General features: G+C 46.5%; 6 non-coding genes and 29 pseudogenes across 6 annotated transcripts; all 35 read left to right on the forward strand.

Annotated features, from left to right (window-relative positions):
• The first annotated feature begins 13,775 nt into the window (after positions 1–13,775).
• Positions 13,776–13,894, forward strand: LOC136762441 (5S ribosomal RNA). The gene has a single exon (XR_010820640.1). It is a non-coding gene; the product is annotated as a 5S ribosomal RNA (ribosomal RNA).
• Positions 13,895–14,112: 218 nt separating this feature from the next.
• LOC136762180 (uncharacterized) lies at positions 14,113–14,231 on the forward strand (annotated as a pseudogene).
• Positions 14,232–14,785: 554 nt separating this feature from the next.
• Positions 14,786–14,904, forward strand: LOC136762632 (5S ribosomal RNA). The gene has a single exon (XR_010820826.1). It is a non-coding gene; the product is annotated as a 5S ribosomal RNA (ribosomal RNA).
• Positions 14,905–15,114: 210 nt separating this feature from the next.
• LOC136761595 (uncharacterized) lies at positions 15,115–15,233 on the forward strand (annotated as a pseudogene).
• Positions 15,234–15,442: 209 nt separating this feature from the next.
• LOC136762400 (5S ribosomal RNA) lies at positions 15,443–15,561 on the forward strand. Its single transcript, XR_010820600.1, has one exon. It is a non-coding gene; the product is annotated as a 5S ribosomal RNA (ribosomal RNA).
• Positions 15,562–15,777: 216 nt separating this feature from the next.
• On the forward strand, positions 15,778–15,895 carry LOC136762057 (uncharacterized; annotated as a pseudogene).
• A 210-nt stretch (positions 15,896–16,105) lies between these two features.
• LOC136761209 (uncharacterized) lies at positions 16,106–16,224 on the forward strand (annotated as a pseudogene).
• Positions 16,225–16,450: 226 nt separating this feature from the next.
• On the forward strand, positions 16,451–16,569 carry LOC136761462 (5S ribosomal RNA). The gene has a single exon (XR_010820357.1). It is a non-coding gene; the product is annotated as a 5S ribosomal RNA (ribosomal RNA).
• Positions 16,570–16,785: 216 nt separating this feature from the next.
• On the forward strand, positions 16,786–16,904 carry LOC136761686 (uncharacterized; annotated as a pseudogene).
• A 208-nt stretch (positions 16,905–17,112) lies between these two features.
• On the forward strand, positions 17,113–17,231 carry LOC136761899 (uncharacterized; annotated as a pseudogene).
• Positions 17,232–17,446: 215 nt separating this feature from the next.
• Positions 17,447–17,565, forward strand: LOC136761368 (uncharacterized; annotated as a pseudogene).
• Positions 17,566–17,775: 210 nt separating this feature from the next.
• Positions 17,776–17,894, forward strand: LOC136761687 (uncharacterized; annotated as a pseudogene).
• Positions 17,895–18,102: 208 nt separating this feature from the next.
• On the forward strand, positions 18,103–18,221 carry LOC136762617 (5S ribosomal RNA). Its single transcript, XR_010820811.1, has one exon. It is a non-coding gene; the product is annotated as a 5S ribosomal RNA (ribosomal RNA).
• Positions 18,222–18,437: 216 nt separating this feature from the next.
• Positions 18,438–18,556, forward strand: LOC136761731 (uncharacterized; annotated as a pseudogene).
• Positions 18,557–18,766: 210 nt separating this feature from the next.
• LOC136761210 (uncharacterized) lies at positions 18,767–18,885 on the forward strand (annotated as a pseudogene).
• A 225-nt stretch (positions 18,886–19,110) lies between these two features.
• Positions 19,111–19,229, forward strand: LOC136762486 (5S ribosomal RNA). The gene has a single exon (XR_010820684.1). It is a non-coding gene; the product is annotated as a 5S ribosomal RNA (ribosomal RNA).
• Positions 19,230–19,439: 210 nt separating this feature from the next.
• On the forward strand, positions 19,440–19,558 carry LOC136760862 (uncharacterized; annotated as a pseudogene).
• Positions 19,559–19,773: 215 nt separating this feature from the next.
• LOC136760947 (uncharacterized) lies at positions 19,774–19,892 on the forward strand (annotated as a pseudogene).
• A 228-nt stretch (positions 19,893–20,120) lies between these two features.
• LOC136761411 (uncharacterized) lies at positions 20,121–20,239 on the forward strand (annotated as a pseudogene).
• Positions 20,240–20,457: 218 nt separating this feature from the next.
• LOC136760963 (uncharacterized) lies at positions 20,458–20,576 on the forward strand (annotated as a pseudogene).
• A 228-nt stretch (positions 20,577–20,804) lies between these two features.
• LOC136761539 (uncharacterized) lies at positions 20,805–20,923 on the forward strand (annotated as a pseudogene).
• Positions 20,924–21,132: 209 nt separating this feature from the next.
• On the forward strand, positions 21,133–21,251 carry LOC136761540 (uncharacterized; annotated as a pseudogene).
• A 211-nt stretch (positions 21,252–21,462) lies between these two features.
• Positions 21,463–21,581, forward strand: LOC136761484 (uncharacterized; annotated as a pseudogene).
• Positions 21,582–21,807: 226 nt separating this feature from the next.
• LOC136761782 (uncharacterized) lies at positions 21,808–21,926 on the forward strand (annotated as a pseudogene).
• A 209-nt stretch (positions 21,927–22,135) lies between these two features.
• On the forward strand, positions 22,136–22,254 carry LOC136760925 (uncharacterized; annotated as a pseudogene).
• Positions 22,255–22,465: 211 nt separating this feature from the next.
• On the forward strand, positions 22,466–22,584 carry LOC136760808 (uncharacterized; annotated as a pseudogene).
• A 211-nt stretch (positions 22,585–22,795) lies between these two features.
• On the forward strand, positions 22,796–22,914 carry LOC136761490 (uncharacterized; annotated as a pseudogene).
• Positions 22,915–23,122: 208 nt separating this feature from the next.
• LOC136761024 (uncharacterized) lies at positions 23,123–23,241 on the forward strand (annotated as a pseudogene).
• Positions 23,242–23,461: 220 nt separating this feature from the next.
• On the forward strand, positions 23,462–23,580 carry LOC136761118 (uncharacterized; annotated as a pseudogene).
• A 209-nt stretch (positions 23,581–23,789) lies between these two features.
• On the forward strand, positions 23,790–23,908 carry LOC136760698 (uncharacterized; annotated as a pseudogene).
• A 223-nt stretch (positions 23,909–24,131) lies between these two features.
• On the forward strand, positions 24,132–24,250 carry LOC136760699 (uncharacterized; annotated as a pseudogene).
• Positions 24,251–24,460: 210 nt separating this feature from the next.
• On the forward strand, positions 24,461–24,579 carry LOC136761257 (uncharacterized; annotated as a pseudogene).
• A 546-nt stretch (positions 24,580–25,125) lies between these two features.
• Positions 25,126–25,244, forward strand: LOC136762184 (uncharacterized; annotated as a pseudogene).
• Positions 25,245–25,466: 222 nt separating this feature from the next.
• On the forward strand, positions 25,467–25,585 carry LOC136760744 (uncharacterized; annotated as a pseudogene).
• Positions 25,586–25,801: 216 nt separating this feature from the next.
• LOC136761700 (uncharacterized) lies at positions 25,802–25,920 on the forward strand (annotated as a pseudogene).
• The last annotated feature ends 8 nt before the right edge of the window (positions 25,921–25,928 follow it).

Below are 25,928 nucleotides of genomic sequence, written 5' to 3' on the forward strand. Positions count from 1 at the left end.
CCTCCCCCCCAGCTGCGACCCCATAGGTCGAGCGACAGCCGCAAAAAAGCATGCACCCGGGACAGCCCATCAACATTCCCCATGGCCTTCCCTGGCCTGTGCTGCAGGGTGAAATGAAAATGTTGGAGACTCAAAAACCACCTCATCACACGGGCATTCCTGTCTTTCGAACGATGCATCCAAGTGAGGGGGGCATGGTCAGTGATCAGTGTGAAGTGCCTGCCCAACAAATAGTATCGAAGACTGTCCAAAGCCCACTTCACTGCCAAACATTCTTCTTCAACTACCAAATAATTTATTTCATTGGATTCCAACTTTCTGCTAAGGAACAACACCGGGTGTTCGTGATCACCCATTCTTTGGGACAAAACCACTCCGATCCCCACCTCAGAGGCGTCCGTCTGGACTATAAATTCTTTCTGAAAGTCAGGTACCATTAAAACGGGGTTGCGGCAGAGCGCCTCCTGTAGGCTCCGGAAAGCCCGGTTTGCTGTATCACCCCATCTAACCATATTGGGTTCTGTAGCCTTAGTCATATCAGTCAGAGGGGCCGCTAAGGTAGCATAGTTGGGAATAAACCTCCGGTAATACCCAGTTAACCCTAAAAATGCCCTAACCTGCTTTTTATTGACAGGCCTAGGCCAAGAGTTTATGGCTTCAACCTTGGATATTTGGGGTTTCACCATACCCCTCCCTACTGTATAGCCCAAGTATTTGGCCTCTTCCAACCCCAAATTGCATTTGGTTGGATTAGCCATCAGGCCTGCTGCATGTATTGAATCCAATACCGCTTGGAGCTGAGACAAATGTGATTCCCAATCTGGACTGTGAATGACCACATCATCTAAATATGCTGCCGCATACGTCCTGTGTGGTCTAAGTATGTGGTCCATCAACCTTTGAAAGGTGGCAGGAGCACCATGCAGGCCAAAGGGCATCACTGTGTAGTGAAACAGACCATCTGGGGTTGCAAAGGCTGTTTTTTCTTTGGCACCCGGGGTCAAGGGAATCTGCCAGTAGCCCTTGGCTAAGTCAATAGTTGAAATATAGCGAGCATTCCCAATATTCTCTAACAATTCATCTACTCGGGGCATTGGGTATGCATCAAACTTTGAAATTTCATTAACCTTTCTAAAATCATTACAGAATCTCCAGGAGCCATCAGGTTTGGAAACCATGACTATAGGGCTGGACCACTCACTGTGGGATTCTTCAATAACCCCTGCCTCCAGCATTTCCTTAACCTCATTTCTAATAGTGTTCCTGCGAGCTTCTGGTACCCTGTAAGGCCTCATATTTACCTTCTTTCCTGGGAGAGACACAATGTTGTGAGAGACTAAATGGGTACGCCCCGGTATGCCTGAGAAAACTTCCCTATTACGTATTATCAAGTCGTTCACCTCCTTCAACGGGTCAGGTGACAAGGCAGCTGCAATATTCACCTTCGGTGTCCCTAGTGGCTGAGGGGGGTAAGTCAACATCAACACTTCCCTGTCCTTCCAGGCTTTTATTAAGTTGACATGATATATTTGTTCTGGGGGTTGGCGGCCGGGTTGCTGAACCTTATAGTTCACTTCCCGTATTCGCTCTATAATCTCATAAGGTCCCATCCACGTAGCCAGAAATTTACATTCTACAGTGGGAACCAACACCAACACCCTATCACCAGGCTGGAACACCCTCAGTGTAGCCTGACGATTATAGGCGAATTGTTGGTGTTCCTGTGCCTGCCTTAGGTGCTCTCTCACAATGGGAGTGACTGTGGCTATTCTCTCTTGCATAGCATTGATGTGCTCGACTACACTCCGGAAAGGAGTGGAATCGTGTTCCCACGTTTCACGGGCTATGTCTAATATCCCCCTGGGGTGCCTCCCATATAACAGTTCAAAAGGCGAAAAGCCCAGGGAAGCCTGTGGGACTTCCCTAATGGCAGACATCAAGTAGGGCAGCATGAATTCCCAATTTTTCCCATCCTTATCGATTACCTTTCTTAGCATGGACTTCAGGGTCCTATTAAATCTCTCAACCAACCCATCTGTTTGTGGGTGGTAGACTGATGTTCTCAACTGCTTAACCTGCAACAATTTACACAGATCGGTCATAACCTTAGACATAAAGGGTGTGCCCTGATCTGTTAATATCTCCCTCGGTATCCCCACCCTACTACACATCAACATTAGCTCTTTTGCAATACCTTTTGAAGCCATGGTCCGCAGTGGAATGGCTTCTGGGTACCTGGTGGCATAATCCAAAATAACCAGTATATACTGATGCCCTCTGGCTGATTTCGGGAGAGGTCCCACCACATCCATAGCTATCCTAGCAAAGGGGGTCTCTATGATGGGCAAAGGGACCAGTGGGCTTCTGTAGGCTGGTTTAGGAGCATGTAGTTGACATTCAGGACATGAGCTACAATGTTCTGTCACGTCTGCATGTACGCCTGGCCAGTAAAACCTCCTCAGGAGTCTATCCTTGGTTTTGTCCATCCCCAGATGTCCCCCCAGGATATGCCCATGTGCCAGATTGAGAACTGTTCGTCTGAATGGGGTGGGAACTAGCAATTGCTCCACAATGTCCACCCCTATCTTATTTACACGGTACAATAGGTCATTTTTTACCATAAAATAAGGATAAGCTGTTGGCGGGTCTGCAGTAGTCATAGGGGTCCCATTTACTACCTTCACATTTTCTTTAGCATAGTGTAGAGTGAGATCTCGCACCTGTGTGCTGCCAAAATCAGTGGGGAGTCCCTCTAACACTGACACTTCTACATTGTCAGCTTCAGGGGTCTCTATGAATGGATTCTCACCCACCCTGCTAGTGCTGGGTTCCTCACCCTCCATAGGGTCATCTACGTCACTACATTCCACCCCTATGTTTTCAGTTTAATTTTCCCCAACCAAAACATTCACTGTCGACTCAACTGGAACCAGGTCTACTTTTAGCTCTAGTTGTGGGATCGAGGCAACTTCTGGCTTACAGTTTTCAGTGTGCATTTCCAATTTACTATGTTTTCTATCTAGTTTTCCAAAATTAGGAAAATATCGTCCCAGTATCACATCATATGGCATGTTGGGTACCACACCGACTTCGTAATCTAGTTTCCCGGCCTCTGTCTGTATGTTTACAAGGGCTGTGGGATAGGGGCGTGTGTCACCATGTGTGCATGTGATACTGAGCTCCTGATGTCTATCCAGCTTGTTGGTCGCTACTAATTTTTCTGTGACCAGTGTAACCATACTGCCAGAGTCGAGTAGAGCAGCCACTTCTTTCTCATCGACTATCACTGTACACATGTGTTTTGGATTAGGTACTCCGCCTATGAAAACATCCGTCCCAACAGGGCAGGCATAAAATACCGGTTTCTCTTTCCCCATATCACACACATTACATTGCATTGGTTCCTCTCTACCTGGGCAGTGGGCCGCAATATGTCCTACTTTGTCACAATTGTAGCAGACAATTGGTTGTGATGGTGACCCCCTATAACCCTTAGTCTCGGCTTTAGGCCCCACCTTTGCCCCCCCCAGTCTTGCTCTTTTCTTCCAACCCAGCGCGTCATGTTTCCCAGAGTACTTTGGAACCATCTTACCCGGTCCGCTGGTTCGTCATGGCCTGGGGAACGAGTTTTTAACCTCCGGTACATGCTCTGCTGCTCCGGCTGTATAGAACCGCTCTACAATGGCCACCAAGGTGTCAGCGGACAGCACCTCATTCTGGCCAACCCAGCGTCGAACGTCCTTGGGCAAACAGCGTTGGTAGTTGTCAAGGACTATGGCCTCCACCACCTCGGCTGATGAATGGACCTCTGGCTGTAGCCATTTCCTGGCCAGATGGATCAGATCAAACATCTGCGTTCGGATTGGTTGTCCTGGTTGGTAGGCCCACTGCTGAAACCGATGTGCCCTCACTGCGGTGGTCACGCCCAATCGGGTCATTATCTCCGCTTTCAATTTATCATAGTCCTGGGCGTCCTTCAGCTCCAGATCAAAGTACGCTTTCTGTGCATCCCCTGCCAGATAAGGTGCCACAAGCCCTGCCCAGGAATCTTTTGGCCATCCCTCTCTCCGCTGTCCTCTCAAAGGTCATAAGGAAGGCCTCAACATCGTCCTGTTTTGTCATTTTCTGCAGAAAGTGATTGGTGCGGGGAGTGGAATGGGTTGCAGCCCCCTGTGGCCCAATCCTGGTTGCAAGTGCTTCAACACTCTCTTTCAGCTCTTTAGTCACCTTTTCCTGCTCTTCTCTAAACATTTTATTTGTATCATGCTGGACCTGCAGTGCTTCCTGATGCATCCGCATAGCATCCTGGTGAGCCACCTGCTGCACCCTGGTCGCTTCCTGTTGGGCTATTACAGCCTGTAGTTTTTTTTTTTTGGATAAAAAAATTCACTCAGCCAGTCTGGGTTTCATGAGGTGCTGCCCGCATTCTACACCAAATGTGACAAAACGCCTTGGCTGTACACATGTGCGGGTCTTCTCTGTGATCTTCTTAGGAGTAAAAACCAGTCATGACCCAGGGAGGAGGTTGCAAATACAGGGCTGTGCCTGTATGTTTACTTCAAACAAAACAAATCTGAAAACAAAACCTAACTCACACTGGAGTTGTAACTAATCTTACATAATCATTCTATTTTAAACAAAGTCTGGAATAAATAAGTCTTGGCTTTCTCCTTATGAGCTACCTCTGTTTTCCAGATAACTCACCCTATTGTCTCTCACTTCTCTCTCTCTCAGGCCCGCCTTATATACCTGGTGAATAATTGAGGAAGTAACACCAAGTGACCACATTAGGTGCTAGAATGGCTGCCTGAGGGTTTCTGGGGAGTGTAGTTGCCTAGGGTCGGTATTCTACCCTAGAGTACACACCTTGCAGCAGACCTGGCCTGACATATCTGCCATGTATGACCCTGCCCCTTGGTTTGTCACATTACATACATACATACATATACACGGAAAATAAATAATAGAATTATGAATCACAATAAGATGTAATGAAGTACAGAAAAAGAAAATGTAATAAAATGTGATCTTTAATACATACAAATAAAGAAAATAGGTATACCATTTCCAGATTCCTTTTTTGAAATACAATGACATGCATTACAAACGAGTATTTACATTATATTTACAGCCGGTGCTCGTGTGTCACTGTGTCCCTCAGGCTGTGGTTGGCGCTGACATATTGGGCAGAATGTGTCCCTTATTTTGGGCTAAAGCTTTCTGTGGAGGGGAACGTGGATCAGTTTGTACCATTTTTGGGAGGATCTGCCTTGTTGGGGCGGAGCTGTGATCCAGGTGAACAGCAGATCGGGCATAGGTGGGCATGTGGGCAGAGGAGTAGGAAGGCCGGTCAAGCAAATAAGCTTGCTAAGGTACACAGCAGCAGCAAGCAGCCCCCCCATCCAGCCAGCCAGCCAGTCTGGCTGGCAGTGACTGAGTGGTTGACAGACGGCAAGCAACGGAATGTTCATGCTCTGTGATGTCATAGCAGTCAGCTGAGAGAGGCTTGTGATGTCATCGCTGAGCTGGCTGGCTGGCTGTGTGTGTGTCTGTGTGTGTGTGTGTGTGTGTGTGTGTGTGTGTGTGTCTGTTTGTGTTTGTCAGTCTGTCTGTCTCTCTCTCTCTCTCTCTCTCTCTCTCTCCCTCTCAATTCAATTCATTGTCAAAGCAATTGGACATACATACATACATACATACATGCTAGAAAATCATTACTATGTTATCTTAAAGGCTAACTAAGCAGAACATATTTCATTATAGAACAGAGTTCATAGATCTACACATGGTTTTAAGGAACAGGCACGTAGGTCATACCGTTTGACATTGTCTCCAAGGTTCTCATCGTAAATAACAAACAGAAATCAAACTACCTTATGGCCTCCTGACCTTCTAGCTTGACCTTATCTTTCTTAAGTATACAAGAGAGAAAAACAGGTTTGAGAAAATCATTTCTAACTTTCCTTCCATACAATAATACATACATACATACATACGGAAAATAAATAATAGAATTATGAATCTCAATATAATGTAATGAAGTACAGAAAAAGAAAATGTAATAAAATGTGATCTTTAATACATTCAAATAAAGAAAATAGGTTTACTATTTCCAGATTCCTTTTTGAAATACAATGACATGCATTACAAACGAGGCTTAGGTGGGCATTTGGGCATAGGAGTAGGAAGGCCGTTCAGGCAAATTAGCTTGCTAAGATACGCAGCAGCAGCAAGCAGCCCCCCCATCCAGCCAGCCAGCCAGTCTGGCTGGCAGTGACTGAGTGGTTGACAGACGGCAAGCAATGGAATGTACGTGCTCTGTGATGTCATAGCAGTCAGCTGAGAGAGGCTCGTGATGTCATGGCTGAGCTGGCTGGCTGTCTGGCTGGCTGGCTCTGTGTGTGTGTGTGTGTGTGTGTGTGTGTGTGTGTGTGTGTGCGTGTGTCTGTCTGTCTGTCAATTCATTTCAATTCAATTCAAAGGTTCTTTATTGGCATGATCTATCACAATATTGCCAAAGCAGATACAAATGTTCTATCAATCAAGACAAAACATTGCAATACAAGATTCAGTGGAACAAGTATAGTACACATTGAAATAAAATTAAGTAGGATATAAACCATATTTGTTGTTTGTATCAAAATTTGTGTCATGACATCAGAAAAATCACTGTTTTTATTTTGTTTTGCAAATGGAGTGCCACAGGCTGGTGTCTACACAATGTCTCGCAGGCTGTGGCAGGTGGATACATATTGCGCTGCTAAGAAGGCAGTGCGCTCCTCCTCTCCCAGCAGGACGGGGAGTTTGCAGCAATCGGGGATCATGCTGAACTCAGGGATATGCATTTTTAATATTTTAAAGTATGTCTCCCTGATTTTTGTGTATTTAGGGCAGGACAGCAGGAAATGCGCCTGTGTTTCGACCTCCCCTAGGTCACACTGGCTGCACAGCCGCTCTTCTCTGGCAACCCAGAATTTTCTGTAGCGGCCTTTTTCAATGGCGAGGCTGTGGTCACTGAGCCTGTATTTAGTTAGATTTTGTCTCTCTTTTATATTTTGGATTTTTAAGTATTCAGCCAATGTAATGTTTCTATTCAGGGCCCGGTAGCATTCCAATTTGTTTTGTAATTCTAATTCGTGTCTCTAATCTTTTGTGTATTTGCTTTTCAGGTACATGTCAATTTTCCCAATTGTTGTTGTTTTGGTCATTGTGTGTTCGGGCTCTGTGAGCCTCAGAGCCGTGGGGGCGTTTCTGTGTACGTGTAAGATGTTTTTATTAAATTCTAGGTGGAATATTTCCATGGGGCTTTTGTCCCAATTGTTGTTATTGAGGTTCATGAGGGGACCCCACACTTCGCTCCCATATAGCAGGATTGGTTGGATGATGGAGTTTAATATTTTAATCCAAATAGTTATTGGTATTGTTGTTTTCCCAAATTGTGTCTTTATGGCATAAAATGCCCGGCGTGCCTTGTCTTTTAATGCGTTTATAGCCAGGCTGAAGCTCCCTGACGCACTGATGGTCAGGCCAAGGTAGTTGTATCTGGTGCAGTGCTCTAATCCAGTGCTGCCCAGAGTGAAGCGGTACCTGTTTCCCTGAGATGGGGCTTTTTTCTGGAAAACCATAACTCTGGTCTTGTCCAGATTGACTGCCAGGGCCCATTTCTGACAGTACTGCTCTAGCAGCGCCAGGTTCTGCTGAAGCCCCTGCTCTGTGGGCGACAGCAGCACCAGGTCGTCTGCATAGAGCAGGAACTTGATCTCTGTGTCATGGAGAGTTAGGCTGCGGGCGTCAGACTGCTCCAACACTGTGGCCAACTCGATGATGTAGATGTTGAACAGTGTTGGACTCAGACTGCAGCCCTGTCTCACTCCCCGCCCCTGAGTGAAGAACTCTGTTCTTGAGTTGCCAATTTGAACTCCGCATTTGTTTTCAGAATACATTGATTTAATGATGTCATAAACTTTACCCCCTACACCACTCTGTAGAAGTTTATAAAATAATCCCTTGTGCCAGATTGAGTCAAATGCCTTTCTAAAGTCTACAAAACAGGCAAATATTTTTCCTTTATTGTTTTGGGTATATTTATTTATGAGGGTGTGTAGAGTGTAAATATGATCGGTTGTGCGGTGTTTTGGTAGGAAGCCAATCTGACTCTTATTCAGGACACTGTGCTTGGTAAGGAAGGCCAGTATCTGGGCGTTGATGATACTGCAGAACACCTTCCCCAGGTTACTGCTCACACAGCTGCCCCAGTAGTTATTGGGGTCTAATTTGTCTCCACTTTTAAAAATCGGGGTGATCAATCCTTGATTCCCGACCTCAGGGAAACACCCGGCTCTCAGCACCAGGTTAAAGAGTTTGAGCAGAGCCTCCTGCAGCTGCGGGCTGCTGTGCTTCAGCATCTCAGGGCTGATGCTGTCGGGGCCGCTGGCTTTCCTGGGTTTGAGGATTTTGAGTTGATGTTTTAGTTCCTATATTGTAAATGGGTTATCTAAGGGATTTTGGTTATTCTTAATGATTTCTTCCAATTTATTTAGGTTTTTTAATATTTTAACCTGTTCTGGCTTTGGATTGTTTTCAACATTTTGGTAAAGTTTTTCAAAGTGTGTTTTCCAGATTTCTCCATTTTGAATTGGTATTTCATTTTTTGTTTTTGGGGTATTTATTCTGCCCATATAGTGGTCTTTTTTCTTACTGAGGAGTTGCTTGTAGTGCCGCAGGGCCTGGCAGTAGCTGAGGCGAGCCTCCTGGTTGTCGGGCTCTCTGTGTTTAGTGTTGGAGAGATGTCTCAGGTGTTTCCTAGAAGTTTCACACTCCTGGTCACACCACTGTTCTTTTTTTCTTTTAGACGATTTCATATTTTGGTTTTTAATTGTTTTAATGTTTGATTTTAAAGCCAGTCTCTCAAATATTTCATTCAGTGTTTTGGTGGCTGAGTTTATTCCGTTTTGGTTTATTTGATAGTGTGAGGATTGATATCTGTCTAACATGTTTTCAATCTCATCACTATTCAGGGCTCTTGTGTAGTTCTCTGTGCTGGGCTCTGACCATCTCTAACTGGGTGGCAGGGAGACCAGTTTTGTGGGAAGTTTGGCTCTGACTTGTGGCTGCGCTGATCTTTTTAGGTAAAGTGTTATTTGGCTGTGGTCTGATAGTGGAGATTGTTGTCTGACTATAAACGCATTGTTGGCTTGTGGGTCCAGGTCAGTTATGGCGTAGTCCACCACACTGCTGCCCAGAGCCGAGCAGTATGTGAATCTCCCCAGAGAGTACCCCCTGGTCCTGCCATTGATGATATATAGACCCAGGCTTTTACATAGGCGCACTACCTGCTTCCTGCTCTTGTTTACCACGCTGTCGTGGCTGTGTCAGTGTGGAGGTGTGTGTGTGGCACAGCGGGGAGTCTCCGAACAGGTGTGTGTTCCCCTCTGTATTGATGTAGTCCATCTCTCTGCCAGTCCTGGCATTGAGATCGCCACACAGCAGTACAGAGCCCAGGGTCTGGAAGTGGCAGATTTCGTTTTGAAGCTCATGAAAGCCTTCCTCATTATAGTAGGGGGAGTCTGCGGGTGGCATATAAATTGCACATAGGTATATATCTGTGTTATTTTGTAGGGTGTCTTTTCTGATTTTCATCCACAGGTGTGTGTCTCCTCTCTGTACTGGGCATAGGGCTGCTCGGAGCTCCTCCCTGTACCACACGATAATCCCCCACGAGGCCCTGCCACACCTGACTTTGGGTTTTTTATAGGAGGGCACAATCAGCTCCCTGTATCCATTGTATCCATCCAGTGTATAGACATATCTGCACAGCACCAAGTCTCTACAAGAATGAAAACATCTGAACTATTTACAGTGTTGATCAGTTCAGGGCCTGTGCTCTTCATTCCAAAAGTTGAGGAGCGTAAACCCTGCATATTCCAACTGCTTATTTTAAAGGACATGTTAATATATTTTATTATACTTGTCTCTTCTACATAAGAAAGTTTAATTTGTGGTCTACAACTGATATTATATTATTATTAATAATTATATATGGATATACATAATAATCACTCAAAGATTTTATGTTTGCATCAAAATATCAGAATAATTAAATCACATTTTTTCTTACTCTCCATCTCCACAACCATATATATGTGTGTTGAGGCTCAGTTAACTCAGCAGTGTGGAACAGATGACACTGAGGAGTTGCCTTATCTGGGCCAGCTGGGCAGCATCGGGCCTCCAGGCTCTGGAAGCCGCTGCTGCGTGGCTGTGTGGCTGTGCTGGTCCCCGGCTGTCCGCTCTGCTGTGCTGGACGGGCCCTCTGGGGATGGGGGGGTGGGGAATGGGGCCGCGGGGTCTCAGGGGCTGGGGCTGGGGTGGAGCCGGTGGCTGGGGATGTGGCCGGGGGCTGGGGGGTTTGCTCCTGGTCTCGAGGTGGGGGTGTGTGGGGTTTCGGCCCAGGGTTGTGTCCTTGAGGACCTTTGAGATGATCCTCACACCCGTCTTGTTGAGGTGGACGTGGTCATACAGGTGATGTGGCTGGATGTCTCAGTGGTGTGCCAGGTGGACGTTGGGGAGGAGGGCACATCTTCGGGACACTTCTGCGTTGATGGCCTGGATGATGTGCAGGGGCACGTCTGTGCGGGGCAGCAGTGTGGAGATGGAAATTTTGGCAGTTGGGAATTCCTCTGTGGCTTTCGTTGCTACCTGTCTCAGGGCTGAGGCCACATCGCCCCTGCGGGCACTCAGGTCGTTAGTGCCAGTGTGGATGAAGATGTGTTTGACTTGGCAAAGCCTCCTCTTGGAGAGCAGCTCCAGGGCTCTCTGTGCTGTGGAGCACCAAAGCTTTTTCACTTTTCGCCCAGGGAAGAGGCGCCTCTCAACCAGGAACTTCCCATTGGATTCGCTCAGAATGACCACCTCTGCGTTGACCTGCCACTCCGGGTTTGCGTCGGGAGTGGTGGGGGCAGCGGGTGTGTTTTGGGGGAGTGGCGTTTCAGGGGGTTGTGTATTAGTGGCAGGTCTGGTGATAGTGGGTGTGTCAGGAGTGGTGGGGAGTGTGGGTGGATCAGTGGGTGCGTCAGGGGTTGGAGGTGTTGTGGGGTCAGTGCAGTGCAGTCTCTGTGCTCCAGTGATGTGTAGCTCCTCTCTTAGCTCCTCCAGCTGGCTCTACAGGCTCCTCAGCTAGCTGTGCTGGGGTGTCCAGGTCAGCTCCTCCCTCGCTCTGCGCAGCTCCGTCCTCAGGGTTTGGCTCTGCTCCTCCAGGTCTCTCACTGCTGCTCTCAGCTCATGGATCTCAGCCTTGTGCTGCATCTTTAGTCTGTGCATCTCATCCCGGAGCTGATCACACAAGGAGGTCTGGGCCAGGGTGCTCAAGGTCTGCTCCCTGAACTCCGCAAACTCCAGCTCCAGCACTGATAGGCATTCCTTTAGTGTTTTAATGTTGCTGGAGAGTTTTGGGGAGACAGGGGGGCAGTCTGTGGGAGATGGGGCACTGTCTGGCTCCGTGTGGCTGGGGGCAGACTGCAGGGTGGCCGGCTCTGGCTCTTGTTTCTCTACCTCAGTCTGCTGCTTTGAGGTGTGGAAGCCGAGAGCTAATTGGTCCAGGCTGCTCTCGCTGCCCTGCACCATGATGGTCCCGTTGTGGTATACATTAAAAGTGAGCATCACACTGTCTGTGTCTTTCTCTACCAGCACTGAGATCTGCCTGCCTCTGCTAATGCCCCTCTTGTTGTTATTGGGGTATGTCTGGCACAGGGTTTTGTGAAAGGCGGTGTAGAACAGTAGATTGTTCTTGACCCTGTTTTCTCCTTTACCGGTGTAGTCTAGGATGAGGGTCTCAGGAGATGCTCTCATCACAGCTTGTTTGTAGTCCTTCTTAGCCTGTGCAGAGCGAATGTCTTCAGGGTATCGGATTTCAAAAGGCAGCTCTGCAGTCAGACTGCTGTTCGATAGATTTCTATCAGTCTCAGTGGCAGTTGGGCTCTCTCCTACTGTCACTCTATTCAAATCGGAGCTCTGCATTTTCATTGGCTGAGTCAACTACTGAGAATGCTTATTTATTTTATTAATACATATTTTTTTGTTTAATTATTTGTCTCTATAGGTGAAAGGTCTTACCTCCAATTCTTGTCTTCAGCTTTTCTTTTCTGACTTTTCTTCCTGAACTGTCTCTCTGCTTTCTTCTTTTTGTGTTTCTCTTAAAATTATTATTTTTTGAATACTTTTTCTTCTGAATTTCTATTCCATGTCTTCTGTGTATGTTTATAGTGCTATATATTCATTTGTAAATCACAAATTAAATCCGCTTATGTATAAAAACAAATGTTTTTTAGGAGCTCATATTCCTCTCTCTCTCTCTCTCTCTCTCTCTCTCTCTCTCTCTCTCTCTCTCTCAATTCATTTCATTTGTATTGTCAAAGCAATTGGACATACATACACATACATACATATACACTCACCTAAAGGATTATTAGGAACACCTGTTCAATTTCTCATTAATGCAATTATCTAATCAACCAATCACATGGCAGTTGCTTCAATGCATTTAGGGGTGTGGTCCTGGTCAAGACAATCTCCTGAACTCCAAACTGAATGTCTGAATGGGAATGAAAGGTGATTTAAGCAATTTTGAGCGTGGCATGGTTGTTGGTGCCAGACGGGCCGGTCTGAGTATTTCACAATCTGCTCAGTTACTGGGATTTTCACGCACAACCATTTCTAGGGTTTACAAAGAATGGTGTGAAAAGGGAAAAACATCCAGTATGCGGCAGTCCTGTGGGCGAAAATGCCTTGTTGATGCAAGAGGTCAGAGGAGAATGGGCCGACTGATTCAAGCTGATAGAAGAGCAACTTTGACTGAAATAACCACTAGTTACAAACGAGGTATGCAGCAAAGCATTTGTGAAGCCACAACACGTACAACCTTGAGGCGGATGGGCTACAACAGCAGAAGACCCCACCGGGTACCACTCATCTCCACTACAAATAGGAAAAAGAGGTGAGACATTCAGATGGTAGAGTCAGAATTTGGCGTAAACAGAATGAGAACATGGATCCATCATGTCTTGTTACCACTGTGCAGGCTGGTGGTGGTGGGGTAATGGTGTGGGGGATGTCTTCTTGGCACACTTTAGGCCCCTTAGTACCAATTGGGCATCGTTTAAATGCTACGGCCTACCTGAGCATTGTTTCTGACCATGTCCATCCCTTTTTGACCACCATGTACCCATCCTCTGATGGCTACTTCCAGCAGGATAATGCACCATGTCACAAAGGTCGAATCATTTCAAATTGGTTTCTTGAACATGACAATGAGTTCACTGTACTAAACTGGCCCCCACAGTCACCAGATCTCAACACAATGGAGCATCTTTGGGATGTGGTGGAACGGGAGCTTCGTGCCCTGGATGTGCATTCCACAAATCTCCATCAACTGCAAGATGCTATCCTATCAATATGGGCCAACATTTCTAAAGAATGCTTTCAGCACCTTGTTGAAGCAATGCCACGTAGAATTAAAGCAGTTCTGAAGGCGAAAGGGGGTCAAACACAGTATTAGTATGGTGTTCCTAATAATCCTTTAGGTGAGTTCATCGTAGCTCTTAATACTCTCTTTCTGTCTGGAGGAGATATAATTGAAGTATTGTACACGTACCCAGCTACTGTCAACACCATTTGCTGCACTGATATTTTTCCATCCATTTTTCTTTTTTTTTTTTTTTTTTGCTGGAAGTTCCGTCAATACCCGCCAACCTTTAAGAGACATCATGCCGCCAGGCATCTTGGCTTGCGGCCACACCGTCCTGAACGCGCCCGATCTCGTCAGATCTCGGAAGCCAAACGGGGCAGGGCCTGGTCAGTACTTGGATGGGAGACCTCCTAGAAATACCAGGTGCTGCAAGCTTTTTACGTCTCCTGGGTAACTTCATCGTAGCTCTTAATACTCTCTTTCTGTCTCCAGGAGATATAATTGAAGAATTGTACACGTACCCGGCTACTTTCAACACCCTTTCCTGCACTGATATTTTTACCTCCATTTTTCTATTTTTTTTTTTTTTTTTTGCTGGAAATTCCGTCAATACCCGCCAGCCTTTAAGAGACATCATGCAGCCAGGCATCTCGGCTTTCGGCCACACCATCCTGAACGCGCCCGATCTCGTCAGATCTCGGAAGCTAAACGGGGCAGGACCTGGTCAGTACATGAAAGTGATACCTCCTGGAAATACCTAGTGCTGCAAGCTTTTACGTCTCCTGGGTAACTTTATCGTAGCTCTTAATACTCTCTCTCTGTCTGGAGGAGATATAATTGAAGTATTGTACACGTATCCAGCTACTGTCAACACCCTTTGCTGCACTGATATTTTTCCCTCCATTTTTCTTTTTTCTTTTTTTTTTTGCTGTAAGTTCCGTCAATACCCGCCAGCCTTAAAGAGACATCATGCAGCCGTGCCTCTCGGCTTTCGGCCACACCGTCCTGAATGCGCATGATATCGTCAGATCTCGGAAGCTAAACGGGGCAGGACCTGGTCAGTACTTGAATGTGAGACCTCCTGGAAATACCAGGTGCTGCAAACTTTTACGTCTCCTGGGTAACTTTATCGTAGCTCTTAATACTCTCTTTCAGTCTGCAGGAGATATAATTGAAGAATTGTACACGTACCCGGCTACTTTCAACACCCTTTCCTGCACTGATATTTTTCCCTCCATTTTTCTATTTTTTTTTTTTTTTTTTTTTGCTGGAAGTTCCGTCAATACCCGCCAACCTTTAAGAGACATCATGCAGCCAGGCCTTTCGGCTTGTGGCCACACCGTCCTGAATGCGCCCGATCTCGTCAGATCTCGGAAGCTAAACGGGGCAGGGCCTGGTCAGTACTTGGATGGGAGACCTCCTAGAAAAACCAGGTGCTTCAAGCTTTTTACGTCTCCTGGGTAACTTCATCGTAGCTCTTAATACTCTCTTTCTGTCTCCAGGAGATATAATTGAAGAATTGTACACTTACCCGGCTACTTTCAACACCCTTTGCTGCACTGGTATATTTCCCTCTATTTTTCTTTTTTTTTTTTGCTGGCAGTTCCGTCAATACCCGCCAGCCTTTAAGAGACATCATGCAGCCAGACATCTCGGCTTGCGGCCACACCGTCCTGAACGCGCCCGATCTTGTCAGATCTCGGAAGCTAAACGGGGCAGGACCTGGTCAGTACTTAAATGTGAGACCTCCTGGAAATACCAGGTGCTGCCAGCTTTTTACGTCTCCTGGGGAACTTCATCGTAGCTCTTAATACTCTCTTTCTGTCTGGAGAAGATATAATTGAAGAATTGTACACGTACCCGGCTACTTTCAACACCCTTTGCTGCACTGGTATTTTTCCCTCTATTTTTCTTTTTTTTTTTGCTGGCAGTTCCGTCAATACCCGCCAGCCTTTAAGAGACATCATGCAGCCAGGCATCTTGGCTTGCGGCCACACCATCCTGAACGCGCCCGATCTCGTCAGATCTCGGAAGCTAAACGGGGCAGGGCCTGGTCAGTACTTGGATGGGAGACCTCCGAGAAATACCAGGTGCTGCAAGCCTTTTACGTCTCCTGGGTAACTTCATCGTAGCTCTTAATACTCTCTTTCTGTCTGGAGGAGATATAATTGAAGAATTGTACACGTACTAGGCTACTTTCAACAGCCTTTGCTGCACTGATATTTTTCCCTCCATTTTTCTTTTTATTTTATTTTTTTGCTGGAAGTTCCGTCAATATCCGCCAGCCTTTAAGAGACATCATGCAGCCAGGCCTCTTGGCTTGTAGTCACACCGTCCTGAACGCGCCCGATCATATCAGATTCCGAAGCTAAACGGGGCAGGGCCTGGTCAGTACTTGGATGTGTGACCTCCTGGAAATACCAGGTGCTGCAAGCTTTTTACGTCTCCTGGGTAACTTCATCGAAGCTCTTAATACTCTCTTTCTTTCTCCAGGAGATATAATTGAAGAATTGTACACGTACCCGGCTACTTTCAACACCCTGTGCTGCACTGGTTTATTTCCCTCTATTTTTCTTTTTTTTTTTTGCTGGCAGTTCCGTCAATACCCGCCAGCCTTTAAGAGACATCATGCAGCCAGGCATCTCGGCTTGCGGCCACACCATCCTGAACGCGCCCGATCTCGTCAGATCTCGGAAGCTAAACGGGGCAGGACCTGGTCAGTACATGAATGTGAGACCTCCTGGAAATACCTGGTGCTGCAAGCTTTTACGTCTCCTGGGTAACTTTATCGTAGCTCTTAATACTCTCTATCTGTCTGGAGGAGATATAATTGAAGTATTGTACACGTACCCGGCTACTTTCAAAACCCATTACTGCACTGATATTTTTCCCTCCATTTTTCTTTTTCTTTTTTTTTTTTTTTTTTTTTTTGCTGGCAGTTCCGTCAATACCCGCCAGCCTTTAAGAGACATCATGCAGCCAGGCATCTCGGCTTGCGGCCACACCATCCTGAACGCGCCCGATCTCGTCAGATCTCGGAAGCTAAGCGGGGCAGGGCCTGGTCAGTACTTGGATGGGAGACCTCCGAGAAATACCAGGTGCTGCAAGCCTTTTACGTCTCCTGGGTAACTTCATCGTAGCTCTTAATACTCTCTTTCTGTCTGGAGGAGATATAATTGAAGAATTGTACACGTACTAGGCTACTTTCAACACCCTTTGCTGCACTGATATTTTTCCCTCCATTTTTCTTTTTATTTTATTTTTTTGCTGGAAGTTCCGTCAATATCCGCCAGCCTTTAAGAGACATCATGCAGCCAGGCATCTCGGCTTGCGGCCACACCATCCTGAACGCGCCCGATCTCGTCAGATCTCGGAAGCTAAACGGGGCAGGACCTGGTCAGTACATGAATGTGAGACCTCCTGGAAATACCTCGTGCTGCAAGCTTTTACGTCTCCTGGGTAACTTTATCGTAGCTCTTAATACTCTCTATCTGTCTGGAGGAGTTATAATTGAAGTATTGTACACGTACCCAGCTACTGTCAACACCCTTTGCTGCACTGATATTTTTCCATCCATTTTTTTTTTTTTTTTTGCTGGAAATTCCGTCAATACCCGCCAGCCTTTAAGAGACATCATGCAGCCAGGCATCTCGGCTTGCGGCCACACCATCCTGAACTCGCCCGATCTCGTCAGATCTTGGAAGCTAAACGGGGCAGGACCTGGTCGGTACATGAATGTGAGACCTCCTGGAAATACCTGGTGCTGCAAGCTTTTACGTCTCCTGGGTAACTTTATCGTAGCTCTTAATACTCTCTATCTGTCTGGAGGAGATATATATGAAGTATTGTACACGTACCCAGCTACTGTCAACACCCTTTGCTGCACTGATATTTTTCCATCCATTTTTCTTTTTTTTTTTTTTTTTTGCTGGAAGTTCCGTCAATATCCGCCAGCCTTTAAGAGACATCATGCAGCCAGGCCTCTTGGCTTGTAGTCACACCGTCCTGAACGCGCCCGATCATATCAGATTTCGGAAGCTAAACGGGGCAGGGCCTGGTCAGTACTTGGATGTGTGACCTCCTGGAAATACCAGGTGCTGCAAGCTTTTTACGTCTCCTGGGTAACTTCATCGTAGCTCTTAATACTCTCTTTCTTTCTCCAGGAGATATAATTGAAGAATTGTACACGTACCCGGCTACTTTCAACACCCTGTGCTGCACTGGTATATTTCCCTCTATTTTTCTTTTTTTTTTTTGCTGGAAGTTCCGTCAATACCCGCCAGCCTTTAAGAGACATCATGCAGCCAGGCATCTCGGCTTGCGGCCACACCATCCTGAACGCGCCCGATCTCGTCAGATCTCGGAAGCTAAACGGGGCAGGACCTGGTCAGTACATGAATGTGAGACCTCCTGGAAATACCTCGTGCTGCAAGCTTTTACGTCTCCTGGGTAACTTTATCGTAGCTCTTAATACTCTCTATCTGTCTGGAGGAGTTATAATTGAAGTATTGTACACGTACCCAGCTACTGTCAACACCCTTTGCTGCACTGATATTTTTCCATCCATTTTTTTTTTTTTTTTTGCTGGAAATTCCGTCAATACCCGCCAACCTTTAAGAGACATCATGCAGCCAGGCCTCTCGGCTTGCGGCCACACCGTCCTGAATGCGCCCGATCTCGTCAGATCTCGCAAGCTAAACGGGGCAGGGCCTGGTCAGTACTTGGATGGGAGACCTCCTAGAAATACCAGGTGCTGCAAGCCTTTTACGTCTCCTGGGTAACTTCATCGTAGCTCTTAATACTCTCTTTCTGTCTCCAGGAGATATAATTGAAGAATTGTACACGTACTAGGCTACTTTCAACACCCTTTGCTGCACTGATATTTTTCCCTCCATTTTTCTTTTTATTTTATTTTTTTGCTGGAAGTTCCGTCAATATCCGCCAGCCTTTAAGAGACATCATGCAGCCAGGCCTCTTGGCTTGTAGTCACACCGTCCTGAACGAGCCCGATCATATCAGATTTCGGAAGCTAAACGGGGCAGGGCCTGGTCAGTACTTGGATGTGTGACCTCCTGGAAATACCAGGTGCTGCAAGCTTTTTACGTCTCCTGGGTAACTTCATCGTAGCTCTTAATACTCTCTTTCTTTCTCCAGGAGATATAATTGAAGAATTGTACACGTACCCGGCTACTTTCAACACCCTGTGCTGCACTGGTATATTTCCCTCTATTTTTTTTTTTTTTTTTTGCTGGCAGTTCCGTCAATACCCGCCAGCCTTTAAGAGACATCATGCAGCCAGGCATCTCGGCTTGCGGCCACACCATCCTGAACGCGCCCGATCTCGTCAGATCTCGGAAGCTAAACGGGGCAGGACCTGGTCAGTACATGAATGTGAGACCTCCTGGAAATACCTGGTGCTGCAAGCTTTTACGTCTCCTGGGTAACTTTATCGTAGCTCTTAATACTCTCTATCTGTCTGGAGGAGATATAATTGAAGTATTGTACACGTACCCGGCTACTTTCAAAACCCATTACTGCACTGATATTTTTCCCTCCATTTTTCTTTTTCTTTTTTTTTTTTTTTTTTTTTTGCTGGAAGTTCCGTCAATACCCGCCAGCCATTAAGAGACATCATGTAGCCAGGCCTCTCGGCTTGCGGCCACACCGTCCTGAATGCGCCCGATCTCGTCAGATCTCGGAAGCTAAACGGGGCAGGGTCTGGTCAGTACTTGGATGGGAGACCTCCTAGAAATACCAGGTGCTGCAAGCTTTTTATGTCTCCTGGGTAACTTCATCGTAGCTCTTAATACTCTCTTTCTGTCTCCAGGAGATATAATTGAAGAATTGTACACGTACCCGGCTACTTTCAACACCCTTTGCTGCACTGGTATATTTCCCTCTATTTTTCTTTTTTTTTTTTGCTGGCAGTTCCGTCAATACCCGCCAGCCTTTAAGAAACATCATGCAGCCAGACATCTCGGCTTGCGGCCACACCGTCCTGAACGCGCCCGATCTCGTCAGATCTCGGAAGCTAAACGGGGCAGGACCTGGTCAGTACTTGAATGTGAGACCTCCTGGAAATACCTGGTGCTGCAAGCTTTTACGTCTCCTGGGTAACTTTATCGTAGCTCTTAATACTCTCTATCTGTCTGGAGGAGATATAATTGAAGAATTGTACACGTACCCAGCTACTGTCAACACCATTTGCTGCACTGATATTTTTCCCTCCATTTTTCTTTTTTCTTTTGTTTTTTGCTGGAAGTTCCATCAATACCCGCCAGCCTTTAAGACACATCATGCCGCCAGGCCTCTTGGCTTGCAGCCACACCGTCCTGAACGCCCCCGATCTCATCAGATCTTGGAATTTAAACGGGGCAGGGCCTGGTCAGTACTTGGATGGGTGACCTCCTAGAAATGCCAGGTGCTGCAAGCTTTTTACGTCTCCTGGGTAACTTCATCGTAGCTCTTAATACTCTCTTTCTGTCCGGAGGAGATATAATTGAAGAATTGTACACATACCCGGCTACTTTCAAAACCCATTACTGCACTGATATTTTTCCCTCCATTCTTCTTTTTCTTTTTTTTTTTTTTTTTTTTTTTTGCTGGAAGTTCTGTCAATACCCGCCAGCCATTAAGAGATATCATGCAGCCAGGCCTCTCGGCTTGCGGCCACACCGTCCTGAACGCGCCCGATCTCGTCAGATCTCAGAATTTAAACGGGGCAGGGCCTGGTCAGTACTTTTATGGGTGACCTTCTGGAAATACCAGGTGCTGCCAGCTTTTTACATCTCCTGGGGAACTTCATCGTAGCTCTTAATACTCTCTTTCTGTCTGGAGAATATATAATTGAAGAATTGTACACGTACCCGGCTACTTTCAACACCCTTTGCTGCACTGGTATTTTTCCCTCTATTTTTCTTTTTTTTTTTTTTTTTTTTGCTGGAAGTTCCGTCAATACCCACCAGCCTTTAAGAGACATCATGCAGCCAGGCCTCTTGGCTTGCGGCCACATTGTCCTGAACGCGCCTGATCTCGTTAGATCTCGGAAGCTAAACGGGGCAGGGCCTGGTCAGTACTTGGATGGGAGACCTCCAGGAAATACCTGGTGCTGCAAGCTTTTTACGTCTCCTGGGAAACTTAATCGTAGCTCTTAATACTCTCTATCTGTCTGGAGGAGATATAATTGAAGAATTGTACACATACCCGGCTACTTTCAAAACCCATTACTGCACTGATATTTTTCCCTCCATTCTTCTTTTTCTTTTTTGTTTTTTTTTTTTTTTTTGCTGGAAGTTCTGTCAATACCCGCCAGCCATTAAGAGACATCATGCAGCCAGGCCTCTCGGCTTGCGGCCACACCGTCCTGAACGCGTCCGATCTCGTAAGATCTCGGAAACTGAGTGGGGCAGGGCCTGGTCAGTACTTGGATGGGTGTCCTCCTGGAAATACCAGGTGCTGCAAGCTTTTTACGTCTCCTGGGAAACTTAATCGTAGCTCTTAATACTCTCTTTCTGTCTGGAGGAGATATAATTCAAGTATTGTACACGTACCCGGCTACTTTCAACACCCTTTGCTGCACTGGTATTTCTCCCTCCATTTCTCTTTTTTTTATTGCTGGCAGTTCCGTCAATACCCGCCAGCCTTTAAGAGACATCATGCAGCCAGGCATCTCGGCTTGCGGCCACACCGTCCTGAACGCGTCCGATCTCGTAAGATCTCGGAAACTGAGTGGGGCAGGGCCTGGTCAGTACTTGGATGGGTGTCCTCCTGGAAATACCAGGTGCTGCAAGCTTTTTACGTCTCCTGGGTAACTTCATCGTAGCTCTTAATACTCTCTTTCAGTCTGGAGGAGATATAATTGAAGAATTGTACACGTACCTGGCTACTTTCAACACCCTTTGCTGCACTGATATTTTTACCACCATTTCTCTTTTTTTTTATTTGCTGGATGTTCCGTCAAAACCCGCCAACCATTAAGAGACATCATGCAGCCAGGCCTCTTGGCTTGCAGCCACACCGTCCTGAACGCCCCCGATCTCATCAGATCTTAGAATTTAAACGGGGCAGGGCCTGGTCAGTACTTGGATGGGTGACCTCCTAGGAATGCCAGGTTCTGCAAGCTTTTTACGTCTCCTGGGTAACTTCATCGTAGCTCTTAATACTCTCTTTCTGTCCGGAGGAGATATAATTGAAGAATTGTACACGTACCCGGCTACTTTCAAAACCCATTACTGCACTGATATTTTTCCCTCCATTTTTCTTTTTCTTTTTTTTTTTTTTTTTTTTTTGCTGGAAGTTCTGTCAATACCCGCCAGCCATTAAGAGACATCATGCAGCCAGGCCTCTCGGCTTGCGGCCACACCGTCCTGAACGCGCCCGATCTCGTCAGATCTCAGAATTTAAACGGGGCAGGGCCTGGTCAGTACTTTTATGGGTGACCTTCTGGAAATACGAGGTGCTGCAAACTTTTTACGTCTCCTGGGTAACTTCATCGTAGCTCTTAATTCTCTCTTTCTGTCTGGAGGAGATATAATTCAAGTATTGTACACGTACCCGGCTACTTTCAACACCCTTTGCTGCACTGGTATTTCTCCCTCCATTTCTCTTTTTTTTATTGCTGGCAGTTCCGTCAATACCCGCCAGCCTTTAAGAGACATCATGCAGCCAGGCATCTCGGCTTGCGGCCACACCGTCCTGAACGCGCCCGATCTCGTCAGATCTCGGAAGCCAAACGGGGCAGGGCCTGGTCAGTACTTGGATGGGTTTCCTCCTGGAAATACCAGATGCTGCAAGCTTTTTACGTCTCCTGTGTAACTTCATCGTAGCTCTTAATACTCTCTTTCAATCTGGAGGAGATATAATTGAAGAATTGTACACGTACCTGGCTACTTTCAACACCCTTTGCTGCACTGATATTTTTACCACCATTTCTCTTTTTTTTTATTTGCTGGCAGTTCCGTCAATACCCGCCAGCCTTTAAGAGACATCATGCAGCCAGGCGTCTCGGCTTGCGGCCACACCATCCTGAACGCGCCCGATCTCGTCAGATCTCGGAAGCTAAACGGGGCAGGACCTGGTCAGTACTTGAATGTGAGACCTCCTGGAAATACCTGGTGCTGCAAGCTTTTACAACTCCTGGGTAACTTCATCGTAGCTCTTAATACTCTCTATCTGTCTGGAAGAGATATAATTGAAGTATTGTACACGTACCCAGCTACTGTCAACACCCTTTGCTGCACTGATATTTTTCCATCCATTTTTCTTTTTTTTTTTTTTGCTGGAAGTTCCGTCAATACCCGCCAACCTTTAAGAGACATCATGCAGCCAGGCCTCTCGGCTTGTGGCCACACCGTCCTGAATGCGCCCGGTCTCGTCAGATCTCGGAAGCTAAACGGGGCAGGGCCTGGTCAATACTTGGATTGGAGACCTCCTAGAAATACCAGGTGCTGCAAGCTTTTTACGTCACCTGGGTAACTTCATCGTAGCTCTTAATACTGTCTTTCTGTCTGGAGGAGATATAATTCAAGTATTGTACACGTACCCGGCTACTTTCAACACCCTTTGCTGCACTGGTATTTCTCCCTCCATTTCTCTTTTTTTTTTTGCTGGCAGTTCCGTCAATACCCGCCAGCCTTTAAGAGACATCATGCAGCCAGAATCTCGGCTTGCGGCCACACCATCCTGAACGCGCCCGATCTCGTCAGATCTCGGAAACTGAATGGGGCAGGGCCTGGTCAGTACTTGGATGGGAGACCTCCTGGAAATACCTGGTGCTGCAAGCTTTTACGTCTCCTGGGTAACTTTATCGTAGCTCGTAATTCTCTCTTTCTGTCTGGAGGAGATATAATTGAAGAATTGTACACGTACCCGGCTACTTTCAACACCCTTTGCTGCACTGATATTTTTCCCTCCCTTTTTCTATTTTTTTTTTTTTTTTTTTTTGCTGGAAGTTCCGTCAATACTTGCCAGCCTTTAAGAGACATCATGCAGCCAGGCCTCTCGGCTTGCGGCCACACCGTCCTGAACGCGCCTGATCTCATCATATCTCGGAAGCTAAACGGGGCAGGGTCTGGTCAGTACTTGGTTGGGTGACCTCCTGGAAATACCAGGTGCTGCAAGCTTTTTACGTCTCCTGGGTAACTTCATCGTAGCTCTTAATACTCTCTTTCAGTCTGGAGGAGATATTATTGAAGAATTGTACACGTACCCGGCTACTTTCAACAGCCTTTGCTGCACTGATATTTTTCCCTCCATTTTTCTTTTTTTTTTTTGCTGGAAGTTCGTCAATATCCGCCAACCTTTAAGAGACATCATGCAGCCAGGCCTCTCGGCTTGTGGCCACACCGTCCTGAATGCGCCCGATCTCGTAAGATCTCGGAAGCTAAACGGGGCAGGGCCTGGTCAGTACTTGGATGGCTGACCTCCTAGAAATACCAGGTGCTGCAAGCTTTTTACGTCTCCTGGGTAACTTCATCGTAGCTCTTAATACTCTCTTTCTGTCTGGAGGAGACATAATTGAAGTATTGTACACGTACCCAGCTACTGTCAACACCCTTTGCTGCACTGATATTTTTCCATCCATTTTTCTTTTTTTTTTTTTTTTTTTTTTTTTGCTGGAAATTCCGTCAATACCCGCCAACCTTTAAGAGACATCATGCAGCCAGGCCTCTCGGCTTGTGGCCACACCGTCCTGAATGCGCCCGATCTCGTAAGATCTCGGAAGCTAAACGGGGCAGGGCCTGGTCAGTACTTGGATGGCTGACCTCCTAGAAATACCAGGTGCTGCAAGCTTTTTACGTCTCCTGGGTAACTTCATCGTAGCTCTTAATACTCTCTTTCTGTCTGCAGGAGATATAATTGAAGAATTGTACACGTACCCGGCTACTTTCAACACCCTTTGCTGCACTGGTATTTCTCCCTCCATTTCTCTTTTTTTTTTTTGCTGGATGTTCCGTCAAAACCCGCCAACCATTAAGAGACATCATGCAGCCCGGCCTCTTGGCTTGCGGCCACACCATCCTGAACGCGCCCGATCTCGTCAGATCTCGGAATTTAAACGGGGCAGGACCTGGTCAGTACTTGAATGTGAGACCTCCTGGAAATACCTGGTGCTGCAAGCTTTTTACGTCTCCTGGGTAACTTCATCGTAGCTCTTAATACTCTCTTTCTGTCTGGAGGAGATATAATTGAAGTATTGTACACGTACCCAGTTACTTTCAACACCCTTTCCTGCACTGATATTTTTCACTCCATTTTTCTTTTTTTTTTTTTTTTTTTTTTGGATGTTCCGTCAATACCCGCCAGCCTTTAAGAGACATCATGCAGCCAGGCCTCTTGGCTTGTGGCCACACAGTCCCGATCTCGTCAGATCACGGAAGCTAAACGGGGCAGGGCCTGGTCAGTACTTGAATGGGAGACCTCCTAGAAATACCAGGTGCTGCAAGGTTTTTACGTCTCCTGGGTAACTTCATCGTAGCTCTTAATACTCTCTTTCTGTCTGCAGGAGATATAATTGAAGAATTGTACACGTACCCTGCTACTTTCAACACGCTTTGCTGCACTGATATTTTTCCCTCCATTTTTCTATTTTTTTTTTTTTTTTTCTTGCTGGAAGTTCCATCAATTCCCTCCAGCGTTTAAGAGACATCATGCAGCCAGGCCTCTTGGCTTGCAACCACAACGTCCTGAACGCGCCCCATCTCGTCAGATCTCGGAAGCTAAACGGGGCAGGGCCTGGTCATTACTTGAATGTGGGACCTCCTGGAAATACCTGGTGCTGCAAGCTTTTTACGTCTCCTGGGTAACTTTATCGTAGCTCTTAACACTCTCTTTCTGTCTGGAGGAGATATAATTGAAGAATTGTTCACGTAACCGGCTACATTCAACACCCTTTGCTGCACTGATATTTTTCCCTCCATTTTTCTATTTATTTTTTTCTTTTTTTTTTGCTGGAAGTTCCGTCAATACCCGCCAGTCTTTAAGAGACATCATGCAGCCAGGACTCTCGGCTTGTGGCCACACCGTACTGAATGCGCCCGATCTCGTCAGATCTCGGAAACTAAACGGGGCAGGGCCTGGTCAGTACTTGGATGGGAGACCTCCTGGAAATACCAGGTGCTGCAAGCCTTTTACGTCTCCTGGGTAACTTCATCGTAGCTCTTAATACTCTCTATCTGTCTGGAGGTGTTATAATTGAGGAATTGTACACGTACCATGCTACTTTCAACAGCCTTTGCTGCACTGATATTTTTCCCTCCATTTTTCTTATTTTTTTTTTTTTTTGCTGGAAGTTCTGTCAATACCCTCCAGCCTTTAAGAGACATCATGCAGCCAGGCCGCTTGGCTTGCGGCCACACCGTCCTGAACGCGCCCGATCTTGTCAGATCTTGGAAGCAAAACGGGGCAGGGCCTGGTCAGTACTTGGATGGGAGACCTCCTGGAAAAACCAGGTACTGAAAGCTTTTTACGT

Source organism: Amia ocellicauda, chromosome 10 (genome assembly GCF_036373705.1).
Source record: "Amia ocellicauda isolate fAmiCal2 chromosome 10, fAmiCal2.hap1, whole genome shotgun sequence".
Taxonomy (NCBI): Eukaryota; Metazoa; Chordata; class Actinopteri; order Amiiformes; family Amiidae; genus Amia; species Amia ocellicauda.